This window comes from Budorcas taxicolor, chromosome X, assembly GCF_023091745.1.
Source record: "Budorcas taxicolor isolate Tak-1 chromosome X, Takin1.1, whole genome shotgun sequence".
Classification (NCBI taxonomy): Eukaryota; Metazoa; Chordata; class Mammalia; order Artiodactyla; family Bovidae; genus Budorcas; species Budorcas taxicolor.
This window is the reverse complement of record NC_068935.1, coordinates 55,808,221-55,830,772: the sequence shown is the minus strand read 5'-3', so window position 1 is coordinate 55,830,772 and position 22,552 is coordinate 55,808,221.

Below are 22,552 nucleotides of genomic sequence, written 5' to 3'. Positions count from 1 at the left end.
TTTTTTTTGCCATGCCATGTGGCATGTGGGATCTTAGTTCTCCAACCAAGGATCAAACCCATGACCCCTTCCCTGCAGTGGAAGCCCAGAGCTCTAAGCACTGGACCACCAGGGAAGCCCCACCCCCGCAGGATGCCTTTAAGAAATAGTTAGAAGTAAAGAAAGAAATTATGTGGGTAATGCAACCAGTCCATTCTAAAGGAGATCAGCCCTGGGTGTTCTTTGGAAGGAATAATGCTAAAGCTGAAACTCCAGTACTTCGGCCACCTCATGCAAAGAGCTGACTTATTGGAAAAGACTCTGATGCTAGGAGGGATTGGGGGCAGGAGGAAAAGGGGACGATAGAGGATCAGATGGCTGGATGGTATCACTGACTCGATGGACGTGAGTTTGAGTGAACTCCAGGAGATGGTGATGGACAGGGAGGCCTGGCGTGCTGCGATTCATGGGGTCACAAAGAGTCGGACACAACTGAGCGACTGAACTGAACTGAATGCAAACACGGAATCCCAAAATGACTGGGACTAGGAAAGGGTTAGGTTAAATTTAAACCAGTAAGTATTTTGTTCAGGAAAAATGTAACCATAGAATGAGTCTGGGTAGAGGCCAAGAAATACAAAGCAATGCCTGATGCAGAGGATGGCCCTGTGAGTCTTCCTGCTTACTGACCATTCACTTCAATTTTGAAAGCGACAACCTCACCTCAGACAGTGGCAAATCCTCAGCTTAAACAGACTTGCCCTTTTATATGCTTTTTGTCTTTCCAGCTCCCTCCCATGGGAGGTAATTAGATGCTGTGGCTTAAAAGACTTCTGCCTTCATGAAACATGGAGGGACAAAAATAAATAAATGAAAGAGATGGTGGCAGCAAAGGGTTTGATCACCTACTCTAACCCTATTCATAAAGAGTGGAAAGTAAGACGAGCAGATAATTGAGCACTCAACTGAAGCATCTATCCTCAAACACCTCTTGAGCCCAATGGGATTGTTCACAATACCACCAAATAACGATTCTTGCATGTTTATCAGCAGATGCTGAAAGCTGCTATAAAAAGTATCACCCTTATCATTGGGGCTAGTAAATAACAATAATGACATCATTCCTCCAGAGATATCCCCTGAAGAACTAGGTTATTCTGTCTCTTCCAAATGGTATCTCTCTGCTCCCTCCTACAGCATGCTATCCTAGGAAGGCTTTAGAACCTTGTCTCACAAAAGTGGGTTCAAATCCCAGATTTGCCAGATCCCCTGGGACCATGGGCATGCTGCTTTGTGCCCTTCAGCCTCGGTTCCCTGCCTATAAAACGAGAAAGCCAATGCTTATCACACAGGGTAGTTGGAAGGCTGACAAACACGTCTCTAATAAGCCAAGCACATTTGGGTACTGGGGCTCAGTCAAAATCAGCCCCGGCAAGCTAAATGTCCAATGACAGATGAATGGATAAAGAAGATGTGGGGTGTGTGTGTGTGTGTGTGTGTGTGTGTGTATAATAGCATACTACTCACCCATAAAAGAATGAAATATTGCCATTTGCAGCAACATGTATGGATCCAGAGGTCATTATACCCAATGAAGTTAAGTCAGACAGAGAAAGACAAATATCACACGTTAACACTTACATGTGGAATGGAAAAAATAAACTGATACAAATGAGCTTATTTTCAAAACAGAAAGAAAACAGACTCACAAAGTAAACAAACTTATGAATACCAAAGGGGAAAAGGTGGAGAAGGGATAAATTAGGAGTTTGGGATTAACAGATACACACTATTATATATAAAATAGATAACCAATATGGTCCTACTGTAGAGCATAGGGAGCTATATTCAATATTGGGTAATAACATATAAGGGGAAAGAATGGATATGTGTAGATATATGTATATGTATAATCGAATCACTTTCTTGTACAATTGAAACTAACACAACATTGTTAATCAACTATGCTCCAATATAAAATAAACATTTTTTAAATGGATGTATGCATATGTATAAAAGAATCACTTGAACTAACACAAAATTGTAAACCAACTATACTCTAATATAAAATATACGTTTTTTAAAGATCAGCTCCCTTTCCATTCTTTTGCAAAAGTAAAGCAAAAGGACATAAGTTTGCTCATTTGCTATAAGATTTAGGTTTCAATGGATGTCAAGCCAGTGTGCACTAAAGTGCCACATCTACATCACCTGCGGGTCTTGTCACACTGCTGGCAGCTCAGGGGGTCGAGCTGGCCTGGTGCTGGGCATCTCTAATGAGCTACACCAAGCAAGGCTGGCACTGCTGATCTGTGAGTTGCTTTGAACAGCCAGGGTCTAGAATTTAGGAAGCCCACACTCCAGCCATGGCTCTGCCATGCAGAGTATGAAAAGTTGTCAGAAAAGTGTCGGGAAAGCATTAACTCACACTATGATGCCAAGGCCAGATGGCCAGATTCGGGCCTGGGGGGAATGCGGGATTTCATTGCAGCTCTACCCCAAGTGATTCACCAAGTGATGCGGGGGACCCAGCTCCATTTCCACATGTGGACTCTGGTGAAGAAGACGGGGATGGCCTCGAGAATACTGACGGGTGGCTGAACTCTCACTAATATCCTCGTCCTTCTCGTGGATTTCTGTAACAAATACGTACTGAATTGCTCTTTGGGGCTAGGCTCTCGCTCCACCAAGGGAAACTCATAAAAATAAGACGAGAAATATTCTTAAGTTTCAGTTCCCATCCCACTTCCTACTGTCCTCTGACTGCCCTTCCGCCCATCAGCACATATGTGCACAGATGGATACCCACCAAAGGGGGGCGCTGTGGATCCACTACCTCCCTTTTGAAAGAACCATGCCCCAGTGTAGACAAGCTACCTTGAAGTGTGTAATCATTACATGTGCAACGCACCTTCACTCCTGGGTTTGAAAACGCCATCTGGGGGCATGCTAGGATAGTGAGCTGAGGCCTGGGTTCCTAGGGGCAAATGTCCTGAGTGCCTCCATGACTTGGCAAGGGACCAACTGCACCTCGCTCTAAAGGAGAAAAAAGTGAGTGTTAGTCACTCAGTCATGTCTGACTCTTTAAGACCCTGTGGACTGTAGCCTGCCAGGCTCCTCCATCCAGGCAAGAATACTGGAGTGAGTTGCCATCCCCTCTCTAAAGGAGAAAGTATTCTAAATGTGGCTTGGGAAATGATGACTTCCTAAGGGCTTAGGACCCAGGTCTATGTCTTTAAGGACACTCTGCTTTGCCAAGAAGTAGACTCAGGGCTTCCCAGGTGACCCAGTGGTAAAGAATCCACCTACCAAAGCAGGAGACACAGGTTCAAACCCTGGGTTGGGAAGATCCCCTGGAAACGGGAATGACAACCCACTCCAGTATACTTGCCTGGGAAATGCCATGGACAGAGGAACCTGGCTGACTACTGTCCATGGGGTGGCAAAGAGTCAGATAACGACTTAGCAACTAAACAACAACAACAAGACTTCACTCAGTTTGACTACGAAAAAAAAAAAAAAAACTTGTTTGAGGCAACTGAAACCACCCACAGGCCATGCTTCCTGGTGCTGCATATATGACTCGCACAGCCAGCAATGCCTGTCCTCAAAATAAATGCAGAAGTAGCAGAGTATGCTCCTAGGAGCCAAAACTAGCACACTACCATTGGTGAACAGAACATGCCTAGCTCTGGTTAGCCTCTGAGTAAAGAGAGATTTAATGATGGGTGGCATACACTGAGCACAGAATACAACACAAGTCATTCATTTTCCAAAGAGCTGTGCTCACTAGAGGGTGGTTTCCTTTTCCGGTATAGAATACACGTGGAGAAGGCACAGGTCATAAAGCAGAGGTTCCAGGAGGATGGAAGTGTGAAGCCCACTTCCACCCAGCTCACCGCCACTCCTTAGGCCCTTTAGGTTCATTGAGCACCAATTCGCTCATCTGTAACAGGACCACAGAGCCTGCCCTGTGTACCTACTGAGCCTGAAAGAGCTCTGTGAATTCTGAAATCCTCTACGAATGGAAGCTCTCTCTGTTACCCATGGAACAGAACAACATCTGCTATAACGCGGTTTGTTTAAAATTAACCTGATGTGCCAGGCAATGAACACAGACACCGGCAGAATGGTAATAATATGATATGCCGGACTGATTAAAATTTTAACTCTGCCATCCACCCCCATCTCCTTGGAAAGTTAATGAATTAATGAATCTTTAAAGGACAGTCAGGGAGGCCTTAAAAAGAAGATGCCTTTCTGAGAAAAGAGAGAAAGTGGTGGATTACAACTTAATGGCTTCAGAATAATGGTAATTTCCCTATTTTCTTCACTTCCCTTAGCTCAGCTAATGGCTTCATTAATGGCCACGCTCCCCAGAGAATAATAGAAGCCCCTGTCACATCCATCATAGTCACGTCACAATAAAACCAGTTAAATACAGTCCAGCTCCCTGTCCCATGCCAGTCAACATGAGGAATCAGAATTAGGAGAACCACCCGTACGAAAGCTTGTAAGTTAAATTTCTTTTAACAATAAGTGTGCAACAGGCTACTGGTAATGCAATGTTAAGTGTATTATACATGCCATGTTGAAGAGATAGCTATGGCAACAATCAAAAAGCTGTGAGGATGAGCTTCTTTTTTATTACAAGTAGAACCACAATGTCTTTTTATTTCCTTCCTTCTAGTCTGATCAGAGTAGCATATTTTCTCACAATTAGCACAATCATGTCAAATCTGCAATGTCATATCATAATCTAAAATGTCACTTCATAAAATCAGGCTGTTTGAATGACTGAGTTCTTTCTTTTCAAAAGCATCTGGTGTAGCTGAAAGATCTTAAATCTGTAGACCTTTCCTTTCCCCCTTTTTCTCCGTACATCTTGGCGACTTTCCTCAAGGATATCAGTGATTCTTATTAACCAAGGTACCCAGTATGGCTGCTTCACAGCTCTGCACTGGAAGTAACAGGATTCTGGAAGCTTCTGGAATATGTCTTGGTGTTTGGTGCACCTTAGGAAGAAACCGATTTTCCCAGTACTCAAGCTTCTCCTGGTAGTTAGGATGTTTTAGAAGCTGCATTCATTCACTTTAGGCCATTAGGGCACCGTTAAGTGTCCTGAAGCAATAACTAACTGAATGGGACCCTGGTGACCTGAGGCCAACAGGGAAAGCAGCTACCAAAAATGCTTCATTTACTCCCAGGAAGTGGTGTCTACTCCAGGGAGGGAGGGGCTGCGTTGATGTAAATTATACTCCAGGAAGATCCCTGCTGTGAGGAGTAGAAACCTGACATCTGAGACTGGAGTGGCTTTTCTTTGTTATATTTTGGTCCTATCTTATAATGCAATTTAATGGGATTCATTCTTTCAGAATCAGAGAAAACAGTCAATCTTGAGCTGGTCAGTGACGGTCTTTGTTCCTGCTGGTATCATTAGCGTTTCCCCCTCTGGCACGCAGCTCATGGCAGATAACGATTTGTCCCTTTAATTTTAAGAATTCAGAAGGTGGTGTGCATTTGCAGTGCTTCCCTAATCCCTCCTCCTGGCAATGTAAATATGAACCAGCTGGACTTGGTAAGGTTTTAGGTATTTCATTTTCGTCCTCATCTTGAAATACTGTTTATATTTAACATTTCTCTTTATTAGCAAATGTAATATATAAACCCCTTTGCCATTCTCTTGAGTAACCCCAGATTAACGAAAGTGCACATACTTTTGGCAGATGCCTTACAGTTATTTCTAATTGAAACAATCTGGTGTGGTGGGCTATGGGAGAAGAAAACAAATGACGTCTCATATCTAGCGACTCAGATCCTGTCCTTCAAGTACAAGCAGAATGTAACACTGAAACTTTCAAAGTGACATGTGGCATTTGCCCTTCATTAATGGGAAGCAAATGGTACTCTTTGAAGTTGTGAGGGCAAGAGTGAAAGCTACTAACCTGAAGACACGTATGTCCAAACTGTAGGCGGTGTGAAAGTCGCTCAGTCGTGTCCGACTCTTTGTAACCCCATGGAATATACAGTCCATTGAATTCTCCAGGCCAAATACTGGAGTGGGTAGCATTTCCCTTCTCTAAGGGATCTTCCCAACCCAGGAGTCAAACCCAGGTCTCCCACATTGAAGGCAGATTCTTTACCAGCTGAGCCACCAGGGAAGACCAACTGTAGGCTAGGGAGGGTATATTTCAATCTTAGAGATTCTTGGGTGGGGGGAGGAGTGGGGACTCTGGTGGAGAATTTCAGTGGATCTATTCTGCTTCCAGTCCATATTGAGTCTCATCAAAATAATAAAAACAAAACATAGCTACCAGTATTGACCACCACATGAATGCCAGGTATTATGATTTGTGTGTAATGGCTTTTATTGTGCCCATTTCACAGATGAGGAAACTGAGAAGCAGTACGGCACAGGGGAAAAAGAATGGCCTTGGAATCCCACGGAGCTGGCTTCCAATCACACCTCAGGCTCTCTCTAGCTGTATGATACTAAGTGGGTCAGTAATGTCTCTAGTTGTTATTGGTAAAATGGGGAAGATAATTCTTACCTTCAGGGTGGTAAGCAGAGTTAAAAAAGCAAACAGGTAAGCACAAGGTATATAATAAGGCTTAATACATGATACTTTTTTCTCTGCCCATAATTCTCCTAAGACAAACTAAATTTGAAGACTGCCTAGAGTTTAAGAAAAATGACAGTTTTATAATCCACCACATGTTTATTGGAGGATCAAAAAAAAAATCTAGTTGGCAGAGGCTGTCTGTTTATCTGTGTGGAGCCATAAAGATTCTGTTTAGCTGAGAACATGTCAAAGAGGGACCAAAAAGGGACATGACTGACAGAGGGCAGACAGTTTGAATATCAAATGAATGTCTTCAGAGTGGATACTGCATAGCTATTAAGGGAAAGAGGATGGTAGCAAAGAGAAGTCACGGGACTTTAAGATCAGTCACACCTGCATTCAGACCTGGAGCCATTTCCTTAGCTGTGCACCCTGAGTGGGGACTTCCCACTCAGCAGTAAAGTAGGAGACACAGGAGATGCAGGTTCAATCCTGGGTCAGGAAGATCCCCTGGAGAAGGAAATGGCAACTCAGTCCAGTATTCTTGCTTGGGAAATCCCATGGACAGAGGAGCTTGGCGGGCTACACAGTCCATGGGGTCACAAAACAATCAGACATAACTGGCCAACGGAGCACACATGTACCTAGCCTGAGTGATCTCTTTTCTGAGGCTCAGTTGTTTCATCTGTAAAATGGAAGTTGTCTTCATTTAATAAGTTCTTGTCAGGACTAAACGGGATAAGGCACACAGGGCGTCTAGCACTACATTTTGTCCCTGTAAGGATTCATAATTAGGAGCAATTTGGGGATTGAAGGTTGCTTTATCTCTTTTTTTGGCTGCACTGGTCTTTATTGCAGTGCATGAGTTTCCCATGGAAAATGGAATCCCCATGGAATGTGGGATCTTAGTTCCTAAACCAGGGATTGAACCGACATCCCCTGCATTGGTAGGCAGATTCTTAACCACTGGACCACCAGGGAAGCCCAGTCTTTTTAAAAGCTGGTCTTGACAGATCAGGATCCAATTGTTCTGCCAAGCACATCAATGGGCTTTGCATTTTTTTAAACCCCTGGACCACACTTGGAATAGCAAGGCTACAGGGCCCGTTAGAAGCACCAATGTACTTCTCAAACTTTCAGTTCAGTTCAGTTCAGTCACTCAGTCCTGTCCGACTCTTTGTGACCCCATGGACTGCAGCATGCCAGGCCTCCCTGTCCATCACCAACTCCTGAAATTTACCCAAACTCATGTCTATTGAGTCGGTAATGCCATCCAACCATCTCATCCTCTGCTGTCCCCTTCTCCTTCTACCTTCAATCTTTCCCAGCATCAGGGTCTTTTCAAATGACTCAGCTCTTCACATTGGGTGGCCAAATTATTGGAGCTTCAGCTTCAACATGAGTCCTTCCAAAGAACACTCAGGACTGATCTCCTCTAGGATGGACTGGTTGGATCTCCTTGCAGTACAAGGGACTCTCAAGAGTCTTCTCCAACACCACACTTCAAAAGCACCATTTCTTCAGCACTCAGCTTTCTTTATAGTCCAACTCTCATATCCATATGTGACTACTGGAAAAACTCTGACTAGATGGACATTTGTCGACAAAGTAATGTCTTTGCTTTTTAATATGCTATCTAGGTTGGTCATAACTTTCCTTCCAAGGAGTAAGTGTCTTTTAACTTCATGGCTGCAGTCACCATCTGCAGTGATTTTGGAGCCTCAAAAAATAAAGTCTGACACCGTGTCCATTGTTTCCCCATCTATTTCCCATGAAGTGATGGGACCAGATGCCATGATCTTCGTTTTCTGAATGTTGAGCTTTAAGCCAACTTTTTCACTCTCCTCTTTCACTTTCATCAAAAGGCTCTTTAGTTTTTCTTCACTTTCTGCCGTAAGGGTGGTGCCATCTGCATATCTGAGGTTATGATATTTCTCCCGGCAATCTTGATTCCAGCTTGTGCTTCTTCCAGCCCAGCGTTTCTCATGATGTACCCTGCATATAAGTTAAATAAGCAGGGTGACAATATACATTCTTGACGTACTCCTTTTCCTATTTGGGACCAGTCTGTTGTTCCATGTCTAGTTCTAACTGTTGCTTCCTGACATGCATACAGATTTCTCAAGAGGCAGGTCAGGTGGTCTGGTATTCCCATCTCTTTCAGAATTTTCCACAGTTTATTGTGATCCACACAGTTATAGACTTTGGCATAGTCAGTAAAGCAGAAGTAGCTGTTTTTTTCTGGAATTCTCTTGCTTTTTCAATGATCCAGTGGATCTTAAGGGGTTAAAAAAAAGCAGATCATGACTTAGTAGATCTTGAGAACTGTGTAAGCAGCCTCTGGGGCTTTGACCCAGATCCAGTGAACCAAGAAAGTCTGGGGCTGGCCCCAGCAATCTGTATGTTTCTAGTTGTCTGGGGTGGGAGGGGGTTGGGATTGTGTGAGGGCCAGCACCTTTCACATAGTAAACATTCAGTGTGTGTGTGCTTAGTCGCTCAGTCATGTCCAACTCTCTGCAACCCTGTGAACTGTAGCCTGCGAGGTTCCTCTGTCCATGGGATTCTCCAGGCAAGAATACTAGGGTGGGTTGCCATGCCCTCCTACAGAGGATCTTCCTGACCCAGGGATTGAACCCAGGTCCCCCACACTGCAAGTGGATTCTTTGCCGTCTGAGCTACCAGGGAAGCCCAAGAATACAGATTCTTTATCACTGAGCTACCAGGGAAGCCCAAACATTCAATACATATCCCATAATATCTTTCATTTCAATTCTTGATAAAGAGTTCCCATATCAGAAAGGGTAGAATTTCTTGGATTGAGTCAAACATCTGTCAATGTCTCTGAGACTCTGATAGTAGGCGGGAGGTTGGTCTAATCACACCTCAATCCACCTTTGGCGGAGGAGAAAGATGGCCCACTTCTGAGTCTATCTTAACTTACTTCATTACAAACCACCTACACCCCCTCACATCCTATGCGGTCCCACAAGGACATGGCTCTCAGAGCCTGCCTCACAGAAAATGCCTCCTTTCCTATCATAGATGAGAGAACTGTTTAATCTTATGCTACTGATGGGGCCATTTCTGCTTCTCACTAACCCACTGCCTTTTCCCCCTCTTCTCTCAGTGCTTCATTTCAGGAGGATGGGACAAAGGGGCCTCCCTCATTATTCCCACGTCCCCAACAGAGCTGAGCTCTCTCCACAGCTGGGAGCTAAGCAGCAGGGAGGAGATGCAGAGCTGCCGCCAGGGGCTGGCCAAAATGCACCTCAGTCAAAGCTCCTAGAAATAAACAAGGACCTCCACTGCGTGTTATTTTCCCTGAAGCACCATGGCAGCATCCAAGGTCTCCCAATTACATAAGCACTCTTGAGAAAAAAACATGGTGGACAAACCAAATTTAGGCATCTCTTCCTCCTCCTTTAACTTCCAATCCCTCAGCTTCCATCGCAGAGCAGGCTCTCAGTGGCTTACACCTGAACCATGCAAATCATCTCAGAGAGCCTTATCTTTGATCTCTTGTAACCAAGGGCCTGGATGTTCGGAAAATGTCCCTGTGTATACAGACCACTGTCCCAAGCTCTGACCATCCTTGAACTTCACTCCTGCTTCACCAGGCCCTCTTTTTGATATCTGTTGCCCTTTCTACTGAATTTGCTTGCAGGATATTAAGAAGAATTTTCAGTCTCATGACTACATTTAGAAACAAAAGCAACTTCCCCCTAAAGGTTAAATAATTCCGTTTTTGTACTTTCTGTTAAATTTGCTCAGACATCTTACCAAAATATTTTTAATGGTATCACACACGTCCCGTGCTTTTGTTTGCATGTGTCTCTAGATGTGTGATATCCTTTGAACATCACACAACCTCGGTGGAGTGGGCAGGGCAAAAGTTACTATTTGCATTTCACTGCTGGGGACACCAAAGTCCAGAGAGGTGTGAGCTCTACAGTCTTTATTCTATGGCCTGGCCAAGGTCACACAGCATTTCAGGGACAGAACTTTGGCCTGAATGTTGCCTCCTCCTCCCTTGTAGAGGTCCTGGGCCATTTCCACACCTCCAGGTCATGCTGAGCAATTGTTGATGAGGCTATTTAGCAAAAATATTTAATTTCAGGACTATCAAATTTATTTTTCACAGTCAAGGTAGGCATAAATATTTTCAATATCTAACTTAGCCACACAAAAGATATTTTGATTTGTCAGCTCCATATCTGTCTGTCTAAAACATCTCAGCCCCTAGTCAGTCTGCAGCCTTTCAGGGGTCAGTCTCCCTCACCTAAGGGGCCCCAAAGGTTCCCAAGAGACATTTTCACCTAAGTTAGCAAGACAGACTCGTATGCCATTTGGGGGCTTCCCAGGTGGCTCTAGTGGTAAAGAACCTACCTGCCAATGCAGGGTACATAAGAAATGAGGGTTTGATCCCTGGGTTGGGAAGATCCCCTGGAGGAGGGCATGGCAACCCACTCCAGTATTCTTGCCTGGGAAATCCCATGAATGGAGGATGCTGACAGGCTGCAGTCCATGGGTCACAAAGAGTCAGACACGACTGAAGTGACTTAGCATGCATGCATGCATGTGGTCTTATGCAAGCACAGAATTCCCAGAGTAGGTGGCATCTTTGAAGAAGTGCCTTAGCATGCAAGGACACTAGCTGCCCAAACTTGCCTTTTCTGAGTAAAGTTTCCAGTTTAATTAAACTTTTCCTTAATTAAAATGCAAATATTCTAGGACTTTAACAATAAATTGTTTACACCAGACTGATTAACAGCCCTCAAGGCTTTGGAAAAAATAGTTTCAATTGCAAGCTATAGATTCAGATTTCACTGCTCACTGAGATGGGTAAAGATCTTTTTTTTTTCTATTGGCTTAGCCTGTTTTAAACAAAAGTGCAGATGTCATAATGGGTATCTACGAGTCACGTACAGAGACCAAAGTTCATGGTGGCAAAGAAAAAATTAGGCCAGGTCAATGTCTCCTCTTTTGGTTTTGAAATAACTTTTACAGGACCTGGGGTAACAAGGCAAAATGAAAAACAAAGCTGCATATAAGTTAATGCTGTCTATGAAATGCCAGTCTCCAGAGTTCAGATGTACTGATAATTCTTAATCAATCTTTAGAAGAATAACCACAGTGATAATGGGAGCAGCGATCATGATGAAGTATTATGGCAAGTCTCTGTGTCAATCACCTCACAATCTTGGGTACCATTAGGTATCTCCATTCTACTAATGAGGAAACTGAGGCATGAAGAATTAAAGCAACTTTTCCAAGGTCTCCTGGCCAGTAAGGGGAAGAGCAGGCATCTGCATTCATGTGTCTTGAACCACAGAGCCATGCTTGTTTTTATCATTTCTTTATACAACCTCTCAGAATGTCCCTTGTGGAGCCATCCTATTCCAGTGAGCAAGCAGATCACGAGACAGGATCCCTGATTTAGAAACAAAACAGAACTATGCTGGCCAATCTAGGATAGCCTAGAGAATTTCATCAAGTTGTGAGGATCTAGACTCCTGGGAGGTAGACAATGAATACAAAAGAAATAAAACTTTATCAGACATCTTTCAGTACCTATCAAAGTAGAAGTAGTTTTATTCTGTCATCATTAACACCATGTGTCCCAGGAGTAGCAGCTAACCTCTACTGAGTGCCTTTTACGTGCCACACAACAATTAGTTCGATACTTAAAACAGTCTTAAAAGGTGGATACTGTTATTTCACAGACATGGAACCTGAGGCCAAAAGACCTAAATGACACATCCATGACTGCACATCTCAACAGGGGGAGTGCTATCTTGTGCTAGAGTTTGATCTTTAGCCAACACGTGATGCCTGCTTTGCAAAACCTTGCTCTATTAGCTAAGTCATACGTCATCTGTGCATTTACACATCCTTTACAGGTTTCCAAAGAGCTTCACTATGGATGAGGATACATGGGCACAGAAAATTTGAACAACCTGCCTAAATCCAGGAAGCTGGTGCTAGACAGAGGTCTTTGGTCTCTTGGCTCAGGGCTGGCCCACCATAGCACCCAGTTATCCTATCTGAGGAAGGCAACAAAGCTCGGACCCATATACCCATATATACCCCTTTCACAAAGGCTAAATTCCTCTCAAATCCTTTGGCTCAACATGACCTAATGAGTTAGTGTGAATGAAATTTTCAAAGTCCAGACCATGTTCTAAAATCTCATTTTCCTCCAATGAATTTAGCTGGAGCAGAGGGAAATCTGGGCTTCCCTTGTGGTTCAGCTGGTAAAGAATCCGTCTGCAATGCGAAAGACCTGGATTCGATCCCTGGGTTGGGAAGATCCTCTGGAGAATGGAAAGGCTACCCACTTCAGTATTTTGACCTGGAGAATTCCATGGCCTGTATAGGCCATGGGGTCGCAAAGGGTGGGACATGACTAAGCAATTTTCACTTAAACAATAGAGATTACAATTTAAGTGTGGTTTGTAAAAGAAAACCAAAGGATTTACTGAGCTGTATGTCAAACCATAAAATTTAACTGAAAAAGTGCTCCAGGAGATTTATCTTTCATTATTAAGATATTAAGTAACAAATACTGAATATAATGATTTACTCTTCACATTTTTCAGAGTACTGATATATTTTAAGCCAAAGCAAATGAAAATCGGTTTGGAGATTATGGGAAATAAATTTATGAAGGCAGTAAAACTAATCAATTTGTAGATCTGTCTTGCTAAACTTCTTATTAGAATAATGGCATAAATATGACCTTAGTGGGAAATCCATAACATATTCTCTTTATTTTGGTTAAACTCGCAGGAAGATCACTTGCTATGAATCTAGATTCCCCAAATTCATTGCCAATTAGAGAAGCTAAAATGAAATATATTACCAAAGATTGACATGATCTACTCAACACCACAATGCCACATTTCAACATTAAAGCCATTACCAACACTTGCAAATCATGAGTCACACACTCCTTCACACAACAATTTTTGGCAAAAGGAAGGATTTATTTCCCTTTCATAATTATCACATCAACGTGTTTAACCTTTACATCTGAAAAACGCAATCTGAATTTCAGAAACAGAAAGATGGCCTTGAGTTCTGTTTGGAGATAATAGAACAGGACGGCAGATTCCTATTTCCCAAATAAATGGGTTGAGATGATGTCTTCCAGAGTTAGCCCTCTGGGAACCACCACTGAAAACTGGCTAAGCTGCTCCCAAGACACCAACACTTAATTTAACTTACGTTTGATAGAGTATAATGATGGCGTGCTATTCACTGCTAAACACAAACACACACACAGGAGTGCATTCAAGCACGCTCTATCTGCTTGAATATTCCTAAGCGATTTGGGAAAAACCATTATGTGCCCAAATAAAAACACACACAACTGGTTTTACCAAATCAGGGTTGCATTTCTCATCCACAAACCTGGGAGGCATCCAAAATTACACTTACTTCCTAATATTCTGCTCAAAAGACTGAATGAGATGCCTTGACCTCTTGCTACATTCTACTTTTTTCAGATATTATTAACTACATCTCTCAGGTACTCTCCGTTTACCTTTATTTGCTTCATCTTTCTAAAGTAACTATAAAGAATGCCTCTGTTAATGGACAGAAGCTCTATTTTTTTTTCTGAATGAACTGCCATAAATCCATGCCTTGACCATTCTTCCTGTGTGTGTTTTGGTTGTGGTGCATATGGTTAAATAAATCTTACTGAAATGCACAATAGTGTCATCTACAACCAATTACCATCAGCAATTGCTCTGTAAACACTCAACAATAAAACAATTTATTTTAGTGAACAGAGTCTATGTCAGTCCAACATTAAGTTAAAAAATAGCATGGAATCCACCTCAACCACAGTAGTGCTTAATTGCTACTCAATTTGCATAATTTATACAAATTAATGTAGACTCAATAATTAGCATTTTCATACGGTTTATTGGAATCTAAAAGGCATAACAGTATGGTCTGTTAACAATCTGAACATGTTTAAACAATATGTTTTATGAGTCATTGGCATCTTAAGTTAGCTTTGCACAAAATGGGAATAAAAAAATGTACAAATGTCAATTGGTATGTCCTGCCTTGCTTTGTTACTAAATCTAGATTTCAGTAATGTACTTTTTGGTGGTGATGATGAACTTATTAAAAACCACCATCACAGAAAGTTGACAACACTTGAACAAATAAGACAGGCAGATGCTAGTCCAATATTTTGTTTTTTAAAGGGCAAATCACAATATCTTGTAAATACTTATTCTTCCCACATGCTTACACAAGCATTATAAAAAGTAAATAAAAATAAAAGTTGAGGAAATCCAGCTGAATTCTGTAAATTTTAAAGCAACCAAATATCTGATCTCTGGTGATACAAATACTGATATTTTCAACTTACATAGATGGACAGATGCTGTATTGCATAGCATGGGGTGCGTGCTCAGTTGTGTCCGACTCCTTGTGACCCCATGGATTGTGGCCTGCCAGGCTATTCTGTCCATGGAATTTTCTACGCAAGAATACTGGTGTGGATTGCCATTTCCTTCTCCAGGGGATCTTTCCAACTAAGGGACTGAAGCTGTGTCTCTTGTGTCTCCTGCATTGGCAGGCAGATTCTTTACCACTGCCCAACCTGGGAAGCCCTAGATGCTGTATAATCAACCATAATGTTTCCAAGGAAAAGCATTAACCCCTTAACCACCCCTCCATATTTGTATATTACTTAAGAGTCTACAAGTGCTTTTTCACCTACCCTGCCTCCTAGGACCTTTGTAACAATCTCATCACACAGATGAAATGATTCAGGCTCATAGAGGTCCCACGTTCCTCCCTCTACATCAGGCTTTCCCTATAGGAAGTGGTCATGCACAAATGAATGCATATTTATTAATATATTCCTCTTGCCCTAGTGGGATTCATGGTAACATTCCTGGTGATGCTGAAGAATATTTCATCTTCTATATAAGATACAAAAGACAGGTTGGAAAACTGAGATATATATCATTGCCACATGAAAGCTACAGTAGGAAAATTTTCAGATCACTCATTTTACTTGGTCATTTTATTTCTGCCTTGTTTTGTGAAACTAAATATTCTCCTAGTAAATTCAGTACTTTGTGAAGACTATTTCAGATGGGGGAGGGAGAGACATTGCAGCACCTGGATTCACCTCCACCTCACCATCCCAAGGTCCATTTGAATGTTATATTCTGACTTGTACTATATATCTTTGCTTTCATCTTGCTGATATACTTTTAAAAAAGAAAGTCTGTTTTAATAAACAGAAGCTCTATTTTTCTGAATGAAATACCATAAAAACCACTTTTCCTGTGCGTGTGCCTATAGAAAAAGAAAAACCCAGGGCAAGGTTAATATCTATTTTCTACTTTTCCTTATCATCCATCCCCAGAGGACTTAGCTGAGCACCTTGCAGACAGTAGACTCTCAAACATCTGCTAAGTGATCCAACAAACAAAAACAAGAGATTTTCAGCTTTAAATACTCTCACAAAAACAGTCAGGGCACCACGCCTACAGCATTCCTTGCCGTGGGCCAATTCATTTCACACAAGTTCCATCATGGACCAAGTACGACCGTTATTTGTTTCCCTGAATTCCAAGCTTCCAATCTTAAATGTTGAGGCTGAAATCTGAGGGGTAGTCGTCAGCCCCTGCTGGCGACACAGGGAAATGCAGCTTCACTGTACTAGACATTGCAATCAGGCTAAAGGCAACCACATCAAGGATATCTCAACACAGATGGTTAATTCTCATGAAAAGAAGACATCACAGGGGAATAAATACAGTGGTGACACTTGTCGGGTCATCTACTTTGGAAAATGTCTTCAGCCCAATGAAACAGGATATTCTTGGGCATTTTCTTAGCGCAGTAATAACTTTAATAGTAATGATGCTAATATGTACTGAGGAGTTATTACCTGCCAAGCATAAGATTATAGAATAATTATAGCTACCATTTATTGAGCACCTACTCTTATGTTGAAACCAGCAGCAAACCTGCCCACAGATAACCTGAAAAGGATAATAATTATAACAGCCGCTAATATTTCTTGAGTGCTCAGTATAACCCAAGTACTGTTCTAGACACTTGACAGGTATGAACTCGGAATCTAACACTCGCGAAAGCCCTGTGAGGAAGGCCCTGCTATTGCCACCTGCCAAGCACACTTCTTGGTATTTTTACATATTCAACAGCCACAAGCACCCCATGAGCCAGGTACCAAAGTGACAAGGAAGCAGTGAGCTGTTCCCAGAGAACCACTTACGTCTCTTCGTTTCCAGCAACAGAGGTTAAAAAAAAAGCGTTCCAATTTTGTTTTAATAATCTTTGAGACCACGTGGTAATGCTTAGGAAAACCTGGATGGGTTTCCAAGATGGTTCCTTCTTTGGTTTGGAAACCTGGTCCCTGCTGAGGGTACCCAGAACTTCAAAGCACCTTGCCACGTGGTGGGACCCCGCCTACTCGCAGCATCATTCATTTCCCCCTCTTGCCCCACTGGAGGATCTGGGCACATCAAAAAATGGTTGTTCAAAACTCATTTTGCATCAGAGACAAGAGAATAAACACGCACTCAATTTATCACTTTCTCAAGCTCAGTTGTGATATGTTAACAACCATCAGTTAAACAAACAAATGATTAGGTTTGGAAACAGAAATGTCAACACAGTGACTGTCTACTCACTTCCTCCTCGGCCAGTCGCCAGGGCTATGTTTATCTGTACCTTGTGTTTGTGTAGAAAGGCCCCATTAAATAAAAACAGAAAAGGTGCCTGAGAAATTCTCTGATCCCCCACCAGAAGCTGAGGCCCAGAGCCAGTGGGTGGCAGCCTCTTGACGCCTAGTCGACACAGCCATGTGTCACCCGTGAAGGATGAGGAAGACTGAAGGAAAGCTTGGCCAAAATGGCAAGAAGGTTGTGGGGCTGGCTGAAGCCATCACTCTCCCAGCTTCCGGCTGGCACGGATTTTCTTACTTTTTTTTCTGATTTTTATTATTTTTTTATTTCTTTTTTTTTTTAACTTTACAATATTGTATTGGTTTTGCCATACATTGACATGAATCTGCCACGGGTGTACATGTGTTCCCCATCCTGAACCCCGCTCCCACTTCCCTCCCCATCCCATCCCTCTGGGTCATTCCAGTGCACCAGCCCCAAGCACCCTGTCTCATGCATCGAACCTGGACTGGACTGGCGATTCATTTCACATATGATAATTTACATGTTTCAATGCCATTCTACCATATCATCCCACCCTCGCCCTCTCCCACAGAGTCCAAAAGACTGTTCTATACATCTGTGTCTCTTTTGCTGTCTCACATACAGGGTTATCGTCACCATCTTCCTAAATTCCATATATATGCGTTAGTATACTGTATTGGTGTTTTTCTTTCTGACTTACTTCACTACAGTCCATGGGGTTGCAAAGAGTCAGACCCAACTGAATGACTTTACTTCAATTCACTTCACTCTGTATAATAGGCTCGAGTTTCATTTACCTCATTAGAACTGATACAATTGTATTCTTTTTAATGGCTGAGTGATATTCCATTGTGTATATGTACCACAGCTTTCTTATCCATTCGTCTGTTGATGGCTATCTAGGTTGCCTCCATATCCTGGCTATTATAAATAGTGCTGTGATGAACATTGGGGTACATGTGTCTCTTTCAATTCTGGTTTCCTCGGTGTGTATGCCCAGCAGTGGGACTGCTGGGTCATATGGCAGTTCTATTTCCAGTTTTTTAAGGAATCTCCACACTGTTCTCCACAGTGGCTGTACTAGTTTGCATTCCCACCAACAGTGTGAGAGGGCTCCTTTTTCTCCACATCCTCTCCAGCATTTATTGTTTGTAGACTTTTGGATAGCAGCCATTCTGACTGGCATGAAATGGTACCTCATTGTGGTTTTGATTTGCATTTCTCTGATAATGAGTGATGTTGAGCATCTTTTCATGTGTTTGTTAGCCATCTGTATATCTTCTTTGGAGAAATGTCTGTTTAGTTCTTTGGCCCACTTTTTGATTGGGTCATTTATTTTTCTGGAATTGAGCTGCAGGAGTTGCTTGTATATTTTTGAGATTAATTCTTTGTCAGTTGCTTCATTTGCTATTATTTTCTCCCATTCTGAAGGCTGTCTTTTCACCTTGCTTTTCACCTTGCTTATAGTTTCCTTTGTTGTGCAGAAGCTTTTAATTTTAATTAGGCCCCATTTGTTTATTTTTGCTTTTATTTCCAATATTCTGGGAGGTGGGTCAGAGAAGATCCTGCTGTGGTTTATGTCAGAGAGTGTTTTGCCTATGTTTTCCTCTAGGAGTTTTATAGTTTCTGGTCTTATGTTTAGATCTTTAATCCAGTTTGAGTTTATTTTTGTGCATGGTGTTAGAAAGTGTTCTAGTTTCATTCTTTTACAAGTGGATGACCAGTTTTCCCAGCACCACTTGTTAAAGAGATTGTCTTTTCTCCATTGTATATTCTTGCCTCCTTTGTCAAAGATAAGGTGTCCATAGGTGCGTGGATTTATCTCTGGGCTTTCTATTTTGTTCCATTGATCTATAGCTCTGTCTTTGTGCCAGTACCATACTGTTTTGATGACTGTGGCTTTGTAGTAGAGCCTGAAGTCAGGCAGGTTGATTCCTCCAGTTCCATTCTTCTTTCTCAAGATTCTTTTGGCTATTCGAGGGTTTTGTTTTGTTTTTTTTTGTATTTCCATACAAATTGTGAAATTATTTGTTCTAGTTCTGTAAAAAATACCATTGGTAGCTTGATAGGGATTGCACTGAATCTATAGATTGCTTTGGGTAGTATACTCATTTTCACTATATTGATTCTTCCAATCCATGAACACGGTACGGATTTTCTGACACCCTTGGAGCAGATCAGCTTTTTTCAGTAGCTCATGTGAAAACCTTGATATTGAGTGAGATTTCATTTGTGGAACCTCCAACAAAATTTGTATCAATATAATTTTAGGTTATGAGTTTCTACTTTATGAGCAGAGAAATAAAAGTGAAGAAACTACAGAAGGAAAGTCTAAAAGATTTTATCAGCATGTGGTATTTTCCAGTTCAGTCATTTGAATGGTGTCTGTATGGATGTGCACACAGGCTGGGTATCTTCCTTTTCTTTCCCAGCTCCACAAAAGAAAAAAAAAATAGGGGCCACTTGCATTCATGGAAAAGTTAAAGCAAATTTCCTAGCCAGCTGTATAACCTTCTGAATGAAAAACAGCACCTAGGTGGCTTTTGAAATACCCTGGACTAAGTGAGTTAAGAACCAATAGTTTCTTTTAGAAATATTCATTGTTTTAAACAATTATAACTACTAACAGAAAATAATAAACTGAAATGAATCCAAAATGTTACTGGGAAGGCTCTGTCCCCCCACCCCTCCACCAGTTCTAGAATGTTTTCTGGTCCAGATGATTTCTATAGCATCATGACCGGTGCCAATTTTCACTCTCTACCTTTCAAGACCTTGTGAGCAGGAGTTTGTCTAGGGTCTCAGGCTGGACACCAAGAACACCATGAGGATTTCTGTTGTCAAAAGTAGGATGGGATGACTAGTTTTACAAAAGTGAAGAAGTGAAGTGAAGTCACTCAGTTATGTCCAACTCTTTGTGACCCCATGGACTATAGCCCACCAAGCTCCTCCATCCATGGAATTTTCCAGCCAAGAGTCCTGGAGTGGGTTGCCATTTCCTTCTCCAGGGGATCTTCCTGAGCCAGGTATCAAACCCAGGTCTCCCACATTGCAGGCAGACGATTTACCATCTGAACCACCAGGGAAGCCCTTTACAAAAGTGTTTATCTCAATTCCACTTTAAATGGGAAGCCCACTACACTCAGTTAAAAGCAGTATACAATTTACTAATGTGCTAAAGATTTCCCAAAGCTGATAGAATACATAAACTAAGGTATACCTGTGAGGGCAAATATCTAATAAATTAACAAGTCTCTCCAGTTCTTATTTGCCCTCTTGTTTTTCCTTTACTATAGGTGAACTTAAGAAGTAAAGTGAATTACCATGTTCTGTGCTCTCCACCTGGCACAATGGTTACCTGCTCATGCTACTTTGGGTATATCAAAGAAGCCATAATCTGCAATTACAGGACTATTTACCTATGGCTTGCAGCATCATCACTTTCATGGGCCACCCAGAGGCGCATGGTCACTTTAGAGCTGGTAAAGAGAGGCAAGGGAAGGGGCAATGTGTATGTACATTGCCCCTCAATTGTTTTTCTGCAGTCCAGAGGCATGAAGTCAACAGGAGAAATGCAATCTAGAGGTCGGCTCATCTGAGCCAAAACTAGAGTTAAGGCAAGCAGTCAAGATGGCCTTGTGCATGTGTGCTTCGTCAAGATGGCCTTGTGCTCAGTCATGTGCGACTCTTTGCGTCTGCATGGACTGCAGCACACCAGGCTCCTCTGTCCGTGGAATTCTCCAGGCAAGAATACTGGAGTGGTTTACCATGCCCTTCTCCAGGGGATCTTCCTGACCCAGGGATCAAACCCATATCTCCTGTATTGCAGACAGATTCTTTACCCACTGAGCCACCTGGGAAGCCCCCATATAGGTTTATATCTTCCATTTAGTTGTCACATCTCTTTAGTTTCTTTCAGCCTGGGCAAGTTCTTCTCTTCCTTTCTGTTTTTCATGACCATGACATTTTTGAAGAATGTAGGTCACTTATTTTGTAGAATGCTCTTTAATTTGGGCTTACTGTCTGAGGTTTCTTCAGGATTAGATTCAGGTTACACATGTTTGGCAGAAGTGATGTGTCCTTCTCAATACCTCATGTCAGGAGGCATATGAAGTCAACTTGTCTTAATATGAGGATGGTACCTTTAATCACTTGAGGAAGGTGATTCTTTACCCTCAGATTACTATTTCTTCTCCCAGGATTCTTTACCCTCAGATTACTATTTCTTCCTCCTGACATTAATATGTTTTGTGGGGAACTACTTAGAAATTATGTAAATATCTCATTACTCCTCAAACTTTCATCCACTATCTTTAGATTCCATCAATGATTCTTGCCTGAATCAGTTTCTCACAGTAGTCTGGGTTAGTACATGTGGACTGAGCACATAAATAAGTATACTGTGGATAATGAGAGCTAAGTTTCTCACTTTTATAGAATGGAGTTACAAGTAAGAAAAGGAGGAAGACTGCAATGTAGTGGTATGTGTTTGAAATAGGTGGTATCCCTATGTCATTATGGTATTTATATATATATATTATTTATTATATATATAAACATAGATATTTGTATAAGTATGTGAATATGCATATCTAAATATCTCCTACCTGTGTCTGCAGAGTAGCTTAGAAATTATGACACTCTGGTAGTAAAATGCACACCTGGCCTCCACGTTTTGTTCTCTAAAACCATTTTCCAATAAAAGGAATCAGGGGTCCTAAGAGAAATGGCTGATTTCAGAGCTGTAGCAGAGAAGCACATGATGAGCCTGGAGCTATTTTTTATGCCAGAAATTAAGTGTTCAAAGATCAAAAGGACACAGAAGCCAACTTGAAGGTGCTCCCATGCGTGAAGTCTGAGATAATTTACACATCAAACTAAAAAAAATGAGGTTGTGGCATTGTACTATAGTTTTGTAAGATATTATTATCATGTGGAAAACTGGATAAGGGTACACAGGATCTCTCTATATTATTTCTTGCAACTGCAAATGAATTTACAATTATCTCAAATTTAAAAAAAAATAAATATAACTTATGATAGTACTATATATTAACTGACTGAATAAAATAACAATCCACTGATTAAGTACAGAAACAAATCCAAGGTGAGCTTAGAGTAGAAACCAAGCTTTTTGCCCATTTTTCCTCTTCCATTTCTGCCAATATTTTCTTGTGCTCTGAAGATCATTTCATTGAATCAAAACAATTCCTGCAACTGCTCTCAGAAACATCTGCAGATATCACCAGATCTAAGGGTTGGTCTCTCTAAGTTGTGACTGGTATGCTTTGGTGATTT